Source organism: Aythya fuligula, chromosome 2 (genome assembly GCF_009819795.1).
Source record: "Aythya fuligula isolate bAytFul2 chromosome 2, bAytFul2.pri, whole genome shotgun sequence".
Taxonomy (NCBI): domain Eukaryota; kingdom Metazoa; phylum Chordata; class Aves; order Anseriformes; family Anatidae; genus Aythya; species Aythya fuligula.
In genome coordinates, this window is record NC_045560.1 from 110,107,823 (window position 1) to 110,124,216 (window position 16,394).

At 43.0% G+C, this 16,394-nt stretch overlaps 1 protein-coding gene across 3 annotated transcripts in view; it reads left to right on the forward strand.

Annotated features, from left to right (window-relative positions):
• The first annotated feature begins 65 nt into the window (after positions 1 to 65).
• GREB1L (GREB1 like retinoic acid receptor coactivator) overlaps positions 66 to 16,394 on the forward strand; it is a 124,527-nt gene continuing 108,198 nt past the window's right edge. For all 3 annotated transcript variants that reach the window (XM_032183462.1, XM_032183463.1, XM_032183465.1), the window contains exon 1: positions 66 to 150. The gene's annotated coding sequence lies outside the window, so the exon portion shown is untranslated. The remainder of the gene's footprint in view (positions 151 to 16,394) is intronic.

Consider the following 16,394-nt stretch of genomic DNA (forward strand, 5'->3'; position numbering starts at 1 on the left):
GCGGGGCTGCCGGGCGGCAGGAGGGGAGGGGTTTTAATTAAAAAAAAAAAAAAAAAAAAAAAAAGAAGGAATAAATAAATAATAAAAATAAAAAAGTGAGGGAAGGGTGGAAGGAAGGTGCTTCAACTTCTGCTCTCCCTGCCCGGCAAGGTAAGGCGGGGGGCTCGGGGAGGGGGCACAAAGGCAGCGGGGCTCGCTGCCGCCCACCCGGCGCCCGGTGTCACCCGCGGGCTGCCCTCCCCCGGGTGGGCTCCGGCCCTTTGTTGCCGTCGTTTTAGGGCTGGGGGGCGGCTGACCCCGCACGGATGGGGCGAGGTGGGGCTGGGAGGAGCCGGGGCTGGGTGTTAGGGGGTGTGAAACCTGCCCCCCCATCCCCGGGGCTTCGTGCGGGGGGTGCAGGTGGCTCCGCCGGGGAGCCCGCCCGCCCCGCGCTGCCGTGAGGCGCCGCCGCCGGCAGGGGGCTCGGCTGCCTCGCCTCAGGCTGCGCGGGGCTTTGGGGGGGGTTGTGGGGGTGCCGGCTGGTTTTGGGGAGCAGAGGGTAAGGACACGGCCGGCTTGTCCTCCGTGAGGACAAAAAATAAAAAAAAAAAGTGAAGTCGGTGTGGGCGCCCCAAGGTGGCTGACAGATTTACGAGCCGCGCTGGCAAGCTGGGGGGCTCTGCCCCTTCCCCGCCGAGTGCTTCCTGGCTGCTTGCTGAAGTCTCCGGAAGGTGAAAACTTTCTTCAGATTGTAGGGTTTTGGTCAAAACCCCGAGGATAGGTCGCTGGTTGCTGTTTATTTAGGCCCTGAGCCTGCAAGCACTAGTCCGTATTCTGCAGTGTAAGACTTAGCAGATGTGTCACCACCCTGTGAAAAAATATTTCCCGTTCCTTTTCCTTGTCGGTATTTTTGCTGCAAATAACCTGAAGATGTGACATCTTAAACGTAATCACATTTGGCTTCGAGTTGGTGACTCTTGTGACTTACCCACTGAGTGGCACCCGATGTGACTAAAGCTGCGGTTCACATTCCTCATATGTCACAGATACCTTCCTATCAAGACTTTTTTAAAGGTTGAAAGAAAAGACTGCTGAAGAAGAAAGCACGATCTTTAATTATTTTGACTCCTTAGCAATAAAAGCAGCCTACGCTTTTGTTACAGGGATTGCAGTGGCTTAGAGCTGCGAGCGAAGCGAGGAGCTGCAGGGCTCAGTTGAGGATCGGTGTGTGACACCAGGGAGGACAGGTAGAGGCTTTCTGTGCTGGTAAACGCTGTAACGCACAGCTACGCTTGGCTTTTGTTTGCCCTGGTTGGGATATGCCCTCAAAAGAAAAACGAGGGTCTTCAGTTGATTGGCAAGCTTATTGCAAAAGCACTGGAAAGATTGAAAACAAACAAACAAACGAACCCCCTTACTTGCTGTGAAAATATCAATCCTTACCGTGAAGAACTTGCTTGTGAGTAGGACAACTGTGTTTTACGGAGCCTGATAGATGCTATTATCTTTTTAATTAGCTTTTTGCAAAGGAAAAAGGATCTGGAGAGCCTTCTCAGAGCTGCTCAGAAGTGTTTATTTGTTCCTCATCTTAACGCTTGTGGATTTCAAGCACAGGCATAATTTTCCTCATAGCCCTATTTCCCACAAAACTCCCCATAAAGTCAATGAGTAATCTTTGGTATGTGCTTACCTGTTTGAAGTATTGGGCTTCAAACCTTGAAGGCTTAATTACACATCTGTTAATACAGATAACAAATACGATGCGTGTTTTTATTTAGCATTGGTAGTGTTTGTGGAAAAAAAAAATGGCTGAGGTGTTTAACAACAAAAGTTTAGTTACGAAAACCTATTTGTACATACCAATAATTTTTGTTAGATGGGTTTGGCTGTAGATATGTAACAATCAGAAATAGCGATGATGTTTTGGGAAGGCAGGTTTTAAGCCCAAGATATGAGATTAAAGGGAATAGGCAATCTGAATTTTAGGTTCAAAAACCTCGCTTTTACTGGGTTAGTTAAAATATGTGAAGTTTCCTAAGATCTCATGAGGGTGTCACAGACAATAGAAGGGGTAATTAGAAAGTGCCAAAAGTTTGTCCAGAGCTCAAAAACTAGGTTTGGTTCAAGGTCTGCTTTAAAAGCATTGCCATCGGCATTGATATTTGATGGTTCAACGAGTCATGTCCAAAGTATTTTGTAGATACGAGGAAGAAGAAAAATTGGAGACTAATTGCAGTGGGATTTGGGGAAGGAAATTAGTTTTTAAGGGAAATCTAGAAAAAGCTATGTAGCGTGAAGCCTATCACATTATGAATGCTGGGCTGTTCGTTCAGTGGAAAGCTAGATTCAGTATAATGTCAAAAATACACGCAAGGAAATTTTATTAGTGATAGCTTAAAAGAAAGTGATTTACTGCATTTCTCTATAATTTTCTATATTTCTAGGAAAACTTAAGTGGATGTAGAACTGTAAGGATTTTACTTTGAGGGGGGTACCCTGCTGTTTCTTTCATATTAAGCATTTTAGAGTGGTTTTTAAAAGTGCCTCTACGTTTTGTGTGGTTCTGTACCATATGTTTTGTATTTAATTCTTTGAATGACCACTGAAGTGCAGCCAACTTGGGGTGAATGTGGCAACTGTTAACTAGTGCTTAGCAACAGTGCACAATAATCAAGACGGGAAGTGAAGAAGAATACCATGTCTAATTGAAACTACAGGGGGCATTTAGGTAGGTAGGATGTAATTAACAAAACCTGGAGCTTGGACATGATATTAAGGCATCACGTCTCTAATCCTGGGAAACAAAAAAAGAGTTGTGAAATCATCGGTGTATGAAACGCTTCAGATTTTTGGTTTTAGACCTCAGTGGTAATGCATCCTTGAGATGTGTGTATCTATCTTGGCCATGCTTGCAGAATCGTTTCTCACACGTAATGAAGAAGACACGTTTTCCTTTGCTTCTGAAACAGAGCTGTGAGAAGGGGGACTGTTGAGAAGACTGACAAATGAAGGGGTAATAAGCCTTGACATTCTGACAATGACGTCTTCAGACTTAGTCCCACGAGCTAGAGTTCATTAGAAATAGTAACTGATTAAGATATCTCAAATATTCAGAAATACACTACAGTGGCAATGATAAAAAAACCACTGAGTTTCTACAATTAATGTGTGGTGTTTTTTTTATGATCATGACTGACTTTTCTCAAATCCCGTTTTGTCATGACTTTCCTTAAGCTACTGCTTCTCAGGATGTTTGTTCAAAATGTTTTTGCATAATATAGTTGCAGCTTCTTTCTTTCATTTCTTCTCTTTTTTTCTTTTTTTTTTTTTTTAATCCCAAACTTGATTCTTTTGTTTCGTGCTGTATTTTACACATAGATACGTCAACGGTTTGATTTTGTGTCTTATATATCCCAAATGCATCCTGTTACCAAGACCTCTGAAAGTATCCTCATATTGTAAGGGGGGAACTGGTAAATGAATTTGCAGTTAATCATTACAGAGGCTCATTTGCAACTCTGAGCATGGTTGAACTAGCAAGTAGGTAGTAAGGATAACCCCAGAATAAGAAGTCATGCTGTGAAGGTGCTTATAATGATGAATTATCCAGTAATATGAGACTCTTAATATTTTATTAGGGTAATTAATATATTTAAAAGAAAAAAACCTGCGGAATATCTGTTTGAGCAACTTGTGGGTGACAGAGACCTGGGACGGCGCTCATTCACAGGGGTAGCAGCAAAATTTTGTGTGCTGCTGTGGTTAGCTTGGGAGTCACAAGCAGAAATACGGAGGTCATTATAGAAATTACTCTAAAACGTAATTATTTCTAATTTGGGTGACTCCTGAAGCCATGTCAGCTGGTTTCTGTTGTCTAACTCTAGTCAAATTGTGGTGTAGCTTCTGCAAAATTTCTCTTGGGATGTGAGAGGCCACGGGGACTTGTGTAAACGAGTGTTTGAATTGCAATGTCTGTCGTGTAATTCTCACTGACTTGGCTTTTGAACTTCCATGGTGCTTCAGAGGTTTAATAGACCAAAACCAAATACGTACAACATGTGAGGGTCTGACAGCAGGTGTCGATTAAATGCAAAATAACCGAAGAATTTGACAATGTTTAACTTTTTATTACTCGCTCCACTGTAATTGCAATAAAACGTCCGTAAAATGGGAAGATGGCAAGAACTGGATGTTGTGACATAAAATCACCACAACAGTAACTTGGTAGGAAGCAGCCTGAGTCAGTGTGACAAGATCTGATAGAAACCTTCAATTAATATTCCCCAGGTAGGATCTTAGGTTATTCTGAAGGAGTTTTTCCAAATTGATGGGGCTGTGAACAGCAAAACAGCGTGGGCAGACTTAAGATACTGTTACTCAAGAGATTACCAGACATCTGTCATAGCGGTGCCAGGAACAAGCCTGGAGCGACTCGTTTCATAAAACATTGTGCAAAAGCTGCTCCAGGTCTCTCTTCTATTATCACCATCATCATGTAATTAGTCTTCGGTGGCTCTTGTCAAGACTGTTGGCACGAGCTGAGCAGAGCACTCTGAGGCAAGTGAAGTTAGGAGGCAACTGTGGGCTGAAATGCACTCTCAGGTTTTTTTTGTAAATGAATGCTCATCTGTGCACCTCACCAAAAGTAGCAGGAAAGTGCAGTGCCAGCGCTCCATGGGACTGTGAGGTGTGTGTGGTCCTTTCCTCGTTGTCTTCCCAGTCCTGAGAGTAATTAGCAGCGTGCTTGGAAATTGCCTTGTGTCTGATCCTCCACGATCTTCCTAGTCAAGAGGAAGTGACTGCTTTTTAGGGACTGAAACGTGGCACAGCATCCTTGGCTCCTTAGATCGGAGCTCTCTGGAGCATCCTCCTCCATTATACCCACTCAGTCACTGGTGAAACAGGGGGACTTGGGGCAGAGTTTTATAAGCATTATTGTTGCCTCTTTGTGTTATTAATGTCTCAGGATGAAGCACAAACATGACAAAACCAGGTCTTGCTGGTCTTAGGATTGGGAGCTGCAGAGAGTGAAGTGCCCCATGCCCTGCCCAGAGCCTCGTGTCCTTCCATTATTGGCATAAAACTATTTTGCTTTTAGTTCTCTTCTTCCTGTCTCTTTGGTGATAGGCATTGGTTGTCATGCTGTCAGTTTTAACATGTTTATTATTACCATCCCCCAGTGGCTTGCCAGGGAGCTTCCCAAATTTTGTGTTCCTTTAGAGCCTTGCATGGCTTAATTCTTCCATCCTCTCACGCTCCCAGTCCACTTTGAGAATAGCTGTTTGATCAAGGAAGCTTGATTTTCTGATTTCTTTAAACCACTTACATAGAATCAAACTCGTAGCGCAATGAAGTGATCCTTTTAATCACTGGGTAACGGGTCTTGATTTTTACAGCTCTGATGCCCTTCACTGCATCAAGAAAAGGTGAGCAGCTTGCTGCCAAGGACAACTCTGATGTATGTGACATTTAGATTTTAATGTCTGGGACTAAGGCACACAGAACTACTGCTGGGGTGTGTAAAAGCAGAGTAACTTCCACGTGAGGGGTGTGCATATCCCTCATAGTCCTGATGCAGCAGTTTCAGCAAAAATTGAAGGTTAGATTTTGCCAGATTTTTTTTTTTTTTCTCCTTTGGATTAAGAGAGTCAGCTCAGTTTCCAAGCCTCTAGAGGAGGGGGAAGATGAGTTGCCTGCCAGATTGTGGATCTGGAGGGAGAGGGTGAAAAAACAATCATGACTTTAGCAGATGTGGGAAGCAAGCTATATTTCAAGGGTGTCGAGATGAAAACATGTTAGCTGTTGCAAGCCTTGGTGTTGAACTAAGGAATCTTTCCTAGCCATACAGGATTTTTTGTTTTGTACCATTAAATAAGTAATACTATTATTAATACATTTAGTAAGTGCCTGAGTTTTTTGGGTGCTGCACAGAAAATGCATGGCCAGTTGCCTCCTTCAGAAAACCTCTAAACTGTGGACTTGAGAAACAAGGGAGGACAACGTACATGTGTGTGCATGTTACAGAAAAGGACACGAATTAAAAATGTTGGGACCCGATGTCTTAAAGGGTCAGAGTATTCTTTTTCTTTGCTCAGTGATTGCTTCCTTTAAAATATTATAAATTATTATTGTTGCTTAAAATTTGTTTAACATTGTTTAAAATATTATCAAAAAATATTATAAAAAATATTGTTTGAAGTAGTGTGTTGCAGAAACTCTTAAACAAAAAGCATCACCAAAAAAAAAAAAAAAAAAAAACACTTTAATTTCGAAGAGCAGACATGACCTTGGGCTAGAAGAGCCTGGGACAGGGTGAGGGGGAAGCATTCTTCTGGCAGCTCTCAGCCCTCAATGAGCAGTGTTTGTTTGCTGACTGTCCAGCACGGTTGTTTTAGTGAGAGATGCCTTGTGCCTGATGGCTGTGCAGATGGATGGATGCTTGGTGCTCATCTGTGGCGCAGCTGGCTGGCTTTCTGTCAGCCCTGGCTTTGGGGTGATTCCAGTCGCGATGTGGGTTCGGTGGAGAAATGAGACAGTTGTGTTTGTGATAAGGGTTGAGCAGTGTAGGTTTGCAGCTCCGTTCGCTGTCACCAGTAACTCCATTTCTGATTATCTGCTAAGTTTGGATGGGTTAACTGCTGAGTTCAACTTGGGCAGAGTTCCTCCTGATCCAAAGAATGAATACACGTAACCTGTAGGTTCAGAACAAATGAAAATGAATCCAAACATTATTACTTTGATGCCTTTTAAAAGGAGAAGAAGAAGAAGGGGGAAAAAACGTTTGCTTTTAATCATAGTATTTAAGGGATACTGTCCCAGCAGTGTAATAAATGAGAATTGGATCTGGGACTTAGTCAGTAGAAGAATTTATTCTTCCAGATGTGTTTTAATTGAATTGTCCTGTGCAAAGGGGCTCAAGCTTGAATTCAGTAACATGCAGTTCAGGGGAGTATAGTTGAGGGAAAAAAAAAGAGGGGAATGCAGCAAATGCTGTGTAGTTCTGGTACTTGTGATGTCTCATGATGCCATATCTCTAAGCTTGTGTTCCCTATTCTGATTCCCTATATAAACAAGTACGGGATGGACCTCCATGTATAACCTTGACATGCGACTGGATCTTTGCTTTGTAGTCCATTAGTATTTTGTCCAAATTGCAATAACTGTGTGTTGGGAAACAGAATGAACAAATAAATAATGAAACGGGACACTTTTTTTTTTCTTGAGTTTCCGAAAAGACGGATTTTGTGCCTCTGAAATTTTATTTTTAAGACAGGGAACTTTAGTTCTTGTTTCACTGTACTCCAGCTGAGAATAACTGAGAACCTTGCGTTTTAATTTGCCAAGTTGAGAAGTCAAAAGCATCGATGCGGATCAGCCACAAACCAAAAGCAGTGTTTTGTTTTCACAGTATTTCCATCGTGGTCCTGCTTTAAGTGTGAAGTTGGGCTGGATGGCCTTCAGAGGTCCCTTCCAACCTAAATTATTCTCTTTCTTGTAATGTGGGAAAGAGCCCTAAAGCTACTCAAGAAATGGGCTAATGGCAGCATGAACTGTTTAGGTAACCTGTTGTTCTCTGGTGTGCTAGATGTGCTTTCTATATGGGATCAGAAATATGATGGGATATGAAATCAACATGTACATATCGACAGGGAGATGCTTTGAGTTGTTACTGGCAGCTGTCCACGGGTCTGGTCATTCTACTGGATGGGAACCCAAAAATGCCCTTGTGACTGAGACTTTGGTCCTATTTTAGTAGGGAGGCTGCGGGGTGTGAGCTCGAGTGCTCCATCAGAGGCTGGTTGGCCTGATGAGGCTGGAAGATTGAGCACCGAAGGGTAATAATGCTACCTGCTTTGGTGCACTGTCTAAAATCAGTCCTAGATTAATGTTCATAATCAAACGTCTTACCGCAAGGCAACTTAAAATAAGCTAGTAATATTAATTTTAAACCTTGTCAGGGCTAAAATAAAGCATGCATACGGAGGAGAGATTTGCTTATTTTATTTCAGTCAATCACTTGTGCTTACTGTTTTGGTAATTGGTGAGTTTTGGGAATTGCTGTTCTCAATTACATGCCCTTCTGCATGTTTCTGCTAACTGACTTGCATGCGTGGCCGTATGTTTTATTTTTCCAGGACATATTGATGCTTAGGTGGTGATTCAGTATGTGGGTTGTAGTTCCCTTCTAGCTGCCGTATTCTAGCTGAACACACTCCATATGCAGAGGAAAACCAGCCAAGCATGGATAGAAGGGGGTTGTGCTTTTTAGTTCCAGTTACGAAAAGAGGAGTGGAAGCTAGATGACAGTGTAGTTTTTCCTGTTCCAAATGATTATCTGAATACACTGCGGGAAGCTGAGGTTTTATTAAAAAATAACAATAATAATAAAAAAAAAAAGGTAAGGGGAAAAGAAGAACAAGAAGTTGGCAATTAGAGACTGTATGTTCTTTAAGAAACCCACTATTAGGAAGAAGTTGACTGGTAAGTTAGCAAAGGCTAGAGCAGAATTGTTACGATTCATAACCTATCCTTTGCCCCAAAGGAGAGAAAATGAACCAGGCTAATGCCAGGAAGGAGGCTGGCCTCTGGATGAGTTCATTAAAACAGCTTGGTGCTCCCTCCCCGTTCCAAAGTGCAATTCATGCTGAGAGGGACTGATAAATTTCTCATTAAAAAACACATATTGAAAATGAGGTCTGGCCTCTATGTTGTCACAGTGCCTTTCTAATCTGGAATAAATCCCACAAACTGTTTATTTCAGCCAGCATGCAGAGATAAGAGAACAGACGGGTGAATCTTCTTGTGTCCGTGCTGTCATTATGTGTGCCAGGAAAAATAGCTGCAAACTACAAATATATAAGGAAAAAATAGTTTAAGAGAACTGTCCTCTTCTGAGAGGTGTTGGCATCAGACTGGTGAGTAAACAGCTGAAGGCAGTGTAATTGTATAACCAGATGAGGGATATTTATTCAAATTGTGACTTTATTTTGAAAATGAGTCTTGCAATGATCTATCTAGTCGTTATTGGCTTCCCTATCCCTGATTTTTAGTAATTCCTTCTAACGTTCTCCAGCTAGACTTATTTTTACTTAACAGAGATTTTTTTAACTGGTGATTGCTGTTCTTTCCCATTTTATTTCTGTTCCCCTCCTCCATTGGAGAGAAGCACTCATGATTTTAATAAACAAGACTTAGTATTCAACTGATGTTTGGGTTCCACTTCTTCTCTTACTGTATTATTTCATTTAGAGAAAAGACATTTTTGTAAGTTTAGCTTAAGCTTAGCACATCTGACCAGAGCAGGTCCGAGGTAACTGAGGAATGTTCTTATGCTCTGAACATGGCCAGTTGGTATTATTTTCCATGGGGGGAAAAAAAGGGACATTTGTTTGGATCAATTACAGGTGCAAGGTTTATTTTAATACCTCAGGCTGAGTCAGAAGACCTGGAGTTCTGTACTAGCAGTCTGGGAACTAGAGGATCCCCAGAAAATCTATTAGCATTTTCTTAGAAAAAGGCACTGGCAAGCAAGCTCCTTGAACCTCACCTCAGAGAAAGATTTGAGGTAAACTTCAATCCTCTTGCATTTCAGCCAGAAAGCATACAGTGTGTCTGGGGATTCCACCTTGGCCAAGAAATATCAAATTTTCTTTGGTCTCTAAAATAAAGCCTGCTGTCGTGTTTAAGAGGGGAAGAAGCACAGTCTTTCCTTCCCCTCCTAGGTCAGGATGTCTTTCTTATTATGGCAGTGCAGTGTAAAGGACATAGAATTGTGGATATAAGAGGAAAGCTTCTAAAACTATGACAAACTTATGCAAAGCTATAATGTAAGGTTTGTTAGTATGATGGGTTGTGTAGGAGCACATAATAGGGCACAGGGCTTCTGTTGCAGTGGCGTATTTCAAAGCTTTTACAGCGATGTTCCAAAGAAACAAAACCCACAGTCCATAATTCAGTTAATATGCTGTAGACAAATTACGAACATGCATTAGGGAAAAACTGTAGGTTTTCTATGTCCAATTTAGTCAAATCCTGAACGTGTTAGAAAAATTGGTGTATCCATTTCTGAGTAGTGCTAGGATAACTATCATTATGTGTCTTATCAGAGAGAATAGCTTAGGGTAAAAAAAAAAAAAAGTGGATATCAACTACAGGGCTCTTACTAATCTGGAGAGAGGCAAGGGAAATCAGCTGTAAAAATGTTGATGTTGGCCATGAATTTAAAGAAATGACAACTTGCTTTCATTTGAATGCTCAGGGTAATCATGTGGCGTGGGCTGGGGGCTGCAGAAGAGCTGGGTTTGCTCCCAAATTCAACAGAAGGCACACAACTTCTCCGTGCCTCAGTTTCCCTATTGGTAAAAAGCGGATTGTGAAGGTTTTTAAAGCATTATATGATGGTAATGATTAGCTGTTACGATCTTACGCGGCTGAGGCTTCAGGTCTTGAATTCAAGTCTCCTGTCATGACCTTGGGCCTCTGCGCTTCATGCTTCTGTCACGACAGTTTTGGACACAGTAGACCCAATTCTGTTCCTGGCATACAAACAAATTAGGCTTTTCGTGTCCAAACCTTCTGTTTAATTTGAATTAACTTAATTAATTGAATTTAAATGTCCCCGTCTCCAGTTTCCCTGCGAGATCCGGTTGCTGCCTGTGGGGAGCCGGGACAGCCTCCGCCGAGGCTGTTTCGCAGCGAAATGGACTCTAAAGTCCAAGGACCTTCGTCTGCAGAGCAGCCCACAGCCGGGGCTGTGTTTACCCGTGGCAGTGGTGTTACCCAGCACCTCCATCGTTGTTAAATGATAATATAAAATCCAGACTGACAACGGGCTAAGCTGTGGCTGGGAGAAGCTCCTGAGCTCGCTGAAGCGAGCAGCGGTTAAGGCGTAAATGCAGCATTTGCAGGCCACATGCTGGCACAACTGCTTCCCTGCCCCCATACGGGTGCTCTTTTTTTTTTTTTTTTTTTTTTCTTTTTATTTGGCCATATGTTTTAGTAGTCTGAGTATGTGTCAGCGGTCATCCAGGTGCCACGCTTTTAAGGGATGATTGCCCAGTTTGTTGCTGAAGTGAGACTTTTTCTTCCCTGTTTAATTTTTGTGGGGGTCATAATTGTAAATTTTTTTTTTTTTTTGGTAGGTTACTCTTTGTATAGCTAAATTTAAGCACATATCTTTTGTGGCTAGCCTGCCTGTTACTAGTTTGGATGATATGGGATCAAATAAACCAGTTTGTTCTCCGGCTCCTACCCTGAATTTCGGAGCTGATGCTCCCCTCCTTGCTCAGTTCTCTCCACACCAAAATGTGCTGGGTCCCTCTCTGCTCTCTTCTCTCCTCTGGCCGAGCAGGAAGACAAACATCGATTACCCCAGTACCCCAAAATGCTGCTTCTGACCTTCGGTGGTTGATGCCTTACCAAGTTGGCACTCAGAGCATTCGGGGTATTTCGAAGCGTGCTGGCATGTATGTTGCCCTGAAGACACCACCACACATTTCTGAGGATTCAATTGTAGGGGTTTTATGGATTGAAGTAGTTATGGGGCTTTATGATCAGGGTCATACTGTTTTTTTTATAAAACAATTAACGGGATTTGTGCTCTGGCAGGGGGGATCCTCCCTCAGGTTCCTGTTGGGCCCTGGCTGAGCGTGGCATGGTGGCCGGCCTACACGGCGCCTCAGAAAGGCAGCGGCCTTCGGCCCCGTACCCCGGCCTTAAAAGAAATAAAGACACGGGCACACCACCCCGGTGGATTGAACCGAGTGTGTGTGTGTGTGTGTTGGGGAGGAGGGGAATAACACGCAGAAGAAGATTTATGCCTTCCTTTGGGCTGTTGCTTGGTAACAGAAAATGCCTCTTAAGCCTATTTTTGGAGAGGGGAGGGGTGAAACTTGATTCAGTGACCATCTGTCCCGAGCCGGTTGATTTCCTGTTGAGCTGCCCTTTGTTTCTGTCAAACAATTGATTGTTCCCCTTTGCAGATAAGGATACTGTTGGTGACATTGCCCTGCATCAGCAGGTTGGCTTGTGGCAACCACCTAACAGGCCTATTACAGGTTTTTTGAAAAACATTTAGGGCCTTTTGGGTTCCTTCTGAGTCCCCTGCCCGTGTTTTGCTGCTTTTTTATTTGTGTTATGTTGTGGGTTTTGTGTGTTTGTTTTTTTTTTTTTCATTTTGTGGAATGCCCATCGGTACAGAAAAGTATAACATACATACTTGAAACATTTTTTTCCCTCAAGAGGTATTAATAATGCCCTTTTTGTAGGGTGGAGTCATTTGAGGGGGAGGGGAAAGCAGCCGTGGTTTTGGGCACATAAGCCTTGTGGTGGTAGTGGTGGAGCAAAAATTAATTGCAGCCCCTACCAAAGAAATCCCCACTGTTTTTTTGAAAACCAATCTGAGATTTTTGGTTGCAAATGGAATATTTGCTATTGTTCTTGCTTAATTGTTAGAAAATCATTCTCTGTTTGAGTACCTCCTGATGTTTGCTTAGTTAGTAGGGCACTGGATAGATCTGGACTCTGATTAGATTATTTTGAGCTATCTGCTTTATTTATATTGCAAAAGCCTATATTTTTCTTTAGTTTTATGCATGCAGGGTGCAAGGTGCACGCACATGCAAGCATGTGCTCTGTAGCTACCATCATTGCTTAAAGCATTATTGAGAGAAGAAGCTTGTGCTTCCAGGTATCTGTTGGAGAAAAAGTAAGTGATGTGTGTCCAGGGAGACAGGTAATATCTACAAAAATAGAGCAAGCTCCCTCAGTGCAACAGGACAGGGATTGGTACTGTTACATCCTTCAGTCTGTGAAACTCTTTACTGGAATATTTCTGTGATGCTGCATTACAGGGGAGGGTGAGAAGGCAAGGGATTTAATCTTAATAGTCTTGGCATCTTACAGGTCTTCCCTTACTTGAATTTAGCCTACTTGTCACTCGGGAGATGAAGTTTGGAGGTAATATCCTAAAGTCACTTCACACAGTGAAAGGTGTTATATCTTCCTTTCTCTTCTCTTTTTCCCACATGCTCTCCAGGTTGCCTTCCACATGTAGAAGAGATGTAGGCTGAAGCTTTTCAGCGTCATCCTGGCTGTAGGTTGGATTAGGATCTTTCTGAGCCAGTGGCAAAGTGCCTGCCGAACACTGATTTAGTGAAGGTTGGGTCAGGCGTACTTGTGGTTTTCCTTTCTCTTAGTCACATGAGGTAATTAAAATCTGTGATTTAGCTTAATAAAAGGCTCATATCAAACCGTGCAAATGAGCCTGTGGTTAGATGTTTGACAGCACCGTGGCTTGTTTGGTGCTTACCTGCCCTTGCATCTTCGTTGTTGGTTGCCCAATTCCACACCTGAACCTCAGCCTTTTCCCCATTCTGCTGCTGTTTGTTTGCCATATGCTGTGATCTGGCAGAGGAACTGATCCACTTGAAAAACAACTTATTTTTCCAGGTTAATTTTTCAGCTGGATTGGCTCCTTGATCCAGTTCACTGTGGAGTGACACACCGAGCTTATTTCAGTCATTAATGCCAAATATATTGTGAGGTGGGTTTTAAATACGCAGTTTTTCTCGGGTAGAAAAATCCTACTTTTGGATTAGTTTGGAAATGTTGTTAACAGGGTGGGTGTACTGATACCACTTCTTTAAAAATGAATTGAACGTGCTGCTTTTTCCCTTGTGGTATAAAGTGATAGATAATCTTTCAGGTATTTTCACACTGCCTTGAAATTACATTGAGATCAGAAACATTCGTAGAACTGTGCAAACTAGGTTGATGTTTGGGGCCAGAGAATGTAAAGTTTGCAAGGACAAAACCCTTCTGAATTGGTTTGAGAATGGATTATTATTTTTTTCCCCCACCTGCAGAATGGAGTTTCTGTAAAGAACTTGGGAATTTTATTTCAGGCTTGAAAATCCTGTCCCAGATATTTGGAACACGGTTTTTACCTGACAGAGAGAAAGCAGTGAGTGGTTATTTTTATCAAGATTGTTTTTTTGCTGTTCCTTTCCAAGAAGTGTTGCTAAGCTGTATAGCTCAAATTGTAGGGAACTGACAAAAGATCCAGTTCTCCCAGCGTTTGGGGTGAGCAGGTAAGTCGGTGGCCTGCACAGATGACAGAGCAGTTAGGATGCTGGCCTGCACCTATCTTCATGCTTTCTTGAGTCATGTTGTACTGCACTTCTCCCATTAAAACAGATGCGATGTGTCCTTTGTTCGCAGATAAAAGCAGCTGCAGATCTGCTGTTCAGAAGGCACAGCCCCTGTGGCTTACCTTACATGCAGGAGAGCAGTAATTTGAGAAAGGGAAGTCGGTAGGAGACCGGCATCTGCATGTGTTCACCTTCTCATGTTGCTGTGCAAGGATGCAGTTACTTGTGTGTATCTTTTGCCTTCAGAACACAGTCTGAGCAAAGTTTTTTGGTGTCAGAGCATTCTGCAGCCCTTTTCTTTGCGACATGAAATAGGGATAGGGTAATGAGTGGTAGGGTCATGATCAGCTGCTCTTTCGTACTAGGAGAATTGATGTAAGCTCCTTGCGTATGTCATTGTTATACTGATTCTGCTGCAACTCAGCTGCCGTTTACAGAGCTGGTAAGGATGTTGTCCTTGATACGAGTTTGAGCAGACATCCTCTCCTGAGGAAGCAACAAAAGAAAGGCTTTTAAGAAACATTTTATTTATTTATTTATTTTTCCCCAACAAGCGGCTTTCTGCTGAAGCTTAACTTTGGAAAGAAAAACAAAACAAACCACACGTGTTCAAGGGAGATGCATGTCCACCTCCTTAAGACTGTCACAGCCCTCTTCTGCCTTACAAGCTGTTTCCCAGGTAAATGTTTGCCTTCGGAAGAGCTCCAGGCCTTGGGCATACCAGGCTGTGCTTGTCTTCGCCTTGTATTGGCTTGGCTACTGGCTGAGTTCCTCCACTTAGACCATTTCTGGCAGCATCGTTTCCTTTTAGCTCCCTGAAAGTGCCTCGCAGGAGACCAGTCCTTATGATCAGCCCCGTCCTGTGTTCTCCTGGGTCATCTCACCTGCCTCTTGGTGGATTTATGTATGCAAAACTTTCTGAAGGTTTGAAGGGACATGATAAATTAGAGGGGAACTTGGGAAGATACAGAATTTCTGGCTTATGCAAGTTTGTACCTGGTCTTAATAACATTAAAATGTTTTGCATGCTAAAAAAGGCATTTATTTAAACATCTTAGGAAGCCTTTTTTTTTTTTTTTTAATTTTCTCAGAACTTGTGGTTTCCTCTGAAGTCCTTCCTTGCTAAAATTGTCCAGGATTGTTTTTCTCCCTCTGCCTTATCGTTGTATCTGGGAAGCTGACCAGGCTTTTGGAGAGGACTTAGTTTTGATGAGCAGGCAGCTGTTTTGCTTGGCCACGTTGCTGCGTATCCCTAACCTAACCTACCGCCGACTCCTCCATCCTCTGGCGAGGAGGCCGAGCTGCCACCCTCCGGTTTTCGGCACCCACCCGTTGTGTAGGGGGAGGGAAAAGCACATGAAGCCGTGTGTGTGAAGTGGAAGGGGCGCTGAGGTGTTGGAGGGGCTGCTCTAACGTAATCCAGATGCTCGAGCTTCTTTTTCTGACCCTTTTTTTTTCCAGGAGCTTTTTTTTTTTTTCAGGTTGTTTTCCCGAGTGACCAGATAGCAGCAGAGAAGAAGGGGACGGTCTCGGAGCTAAGCCGGCTCCAGGCAGCGGTCGGAAGATCTTTGTTCTCTTCTGTCTTGACCACAAACTTCCCCGCAGACCTCGGTGGGGGCAGGGGCATGGAGCTCAGTGCTTTAGCTGGGGCTGTGCTGTTTTGTTTTGTTTTTTGTTTTTTTTTTGCTTTTCTCCTTCCGTGAGTAAAATACGGTGCTGCCGAAATGAGCAGCCCAATTCTTCTTGGTGTTTGTGTTGAATTAACACCCCCGGTAAGCTTCTAAATAAACTGGTCGTGGGGTTACCGAAATGTCCCGGGTGGGCATCCTGGCTTATTTTTCTAGCAGCGCGTTTGTTTGGAGTGAATTCTCTATCAAGAGCCAGGGAAGTGGCTCTTTGTTTTCCTCTTCTTCTTGGAATGCTGTTTATTAGTGATATCCAGAGGGGTCAGCGGCATAAATAATGTTTGTTTCAAGGCTTGTTGGGTGCAAATGGTGGGGGGTTCGCACCAAGAGAGCTGTTTTGTTTGGTGTGGCTAATCAGGAGCGAGGCTGGAATTGCTCATAGCTGTCATTCAGGTTTTGTTTCAAAGTCCAAGGGCCTACTGGGAAAAACAAAAAGCTAATGAAAGCTGACTGTATTTCAACCCAAACCCTGTGGAATCCAAAATGATGTCCTGACACTCGCTGTATTCTTATTCTCCTGCATTCCCGTGGTTACTAAGGTAACAGGTTTTTAGAGGCTTTACATCTTCATTGTCAAGTA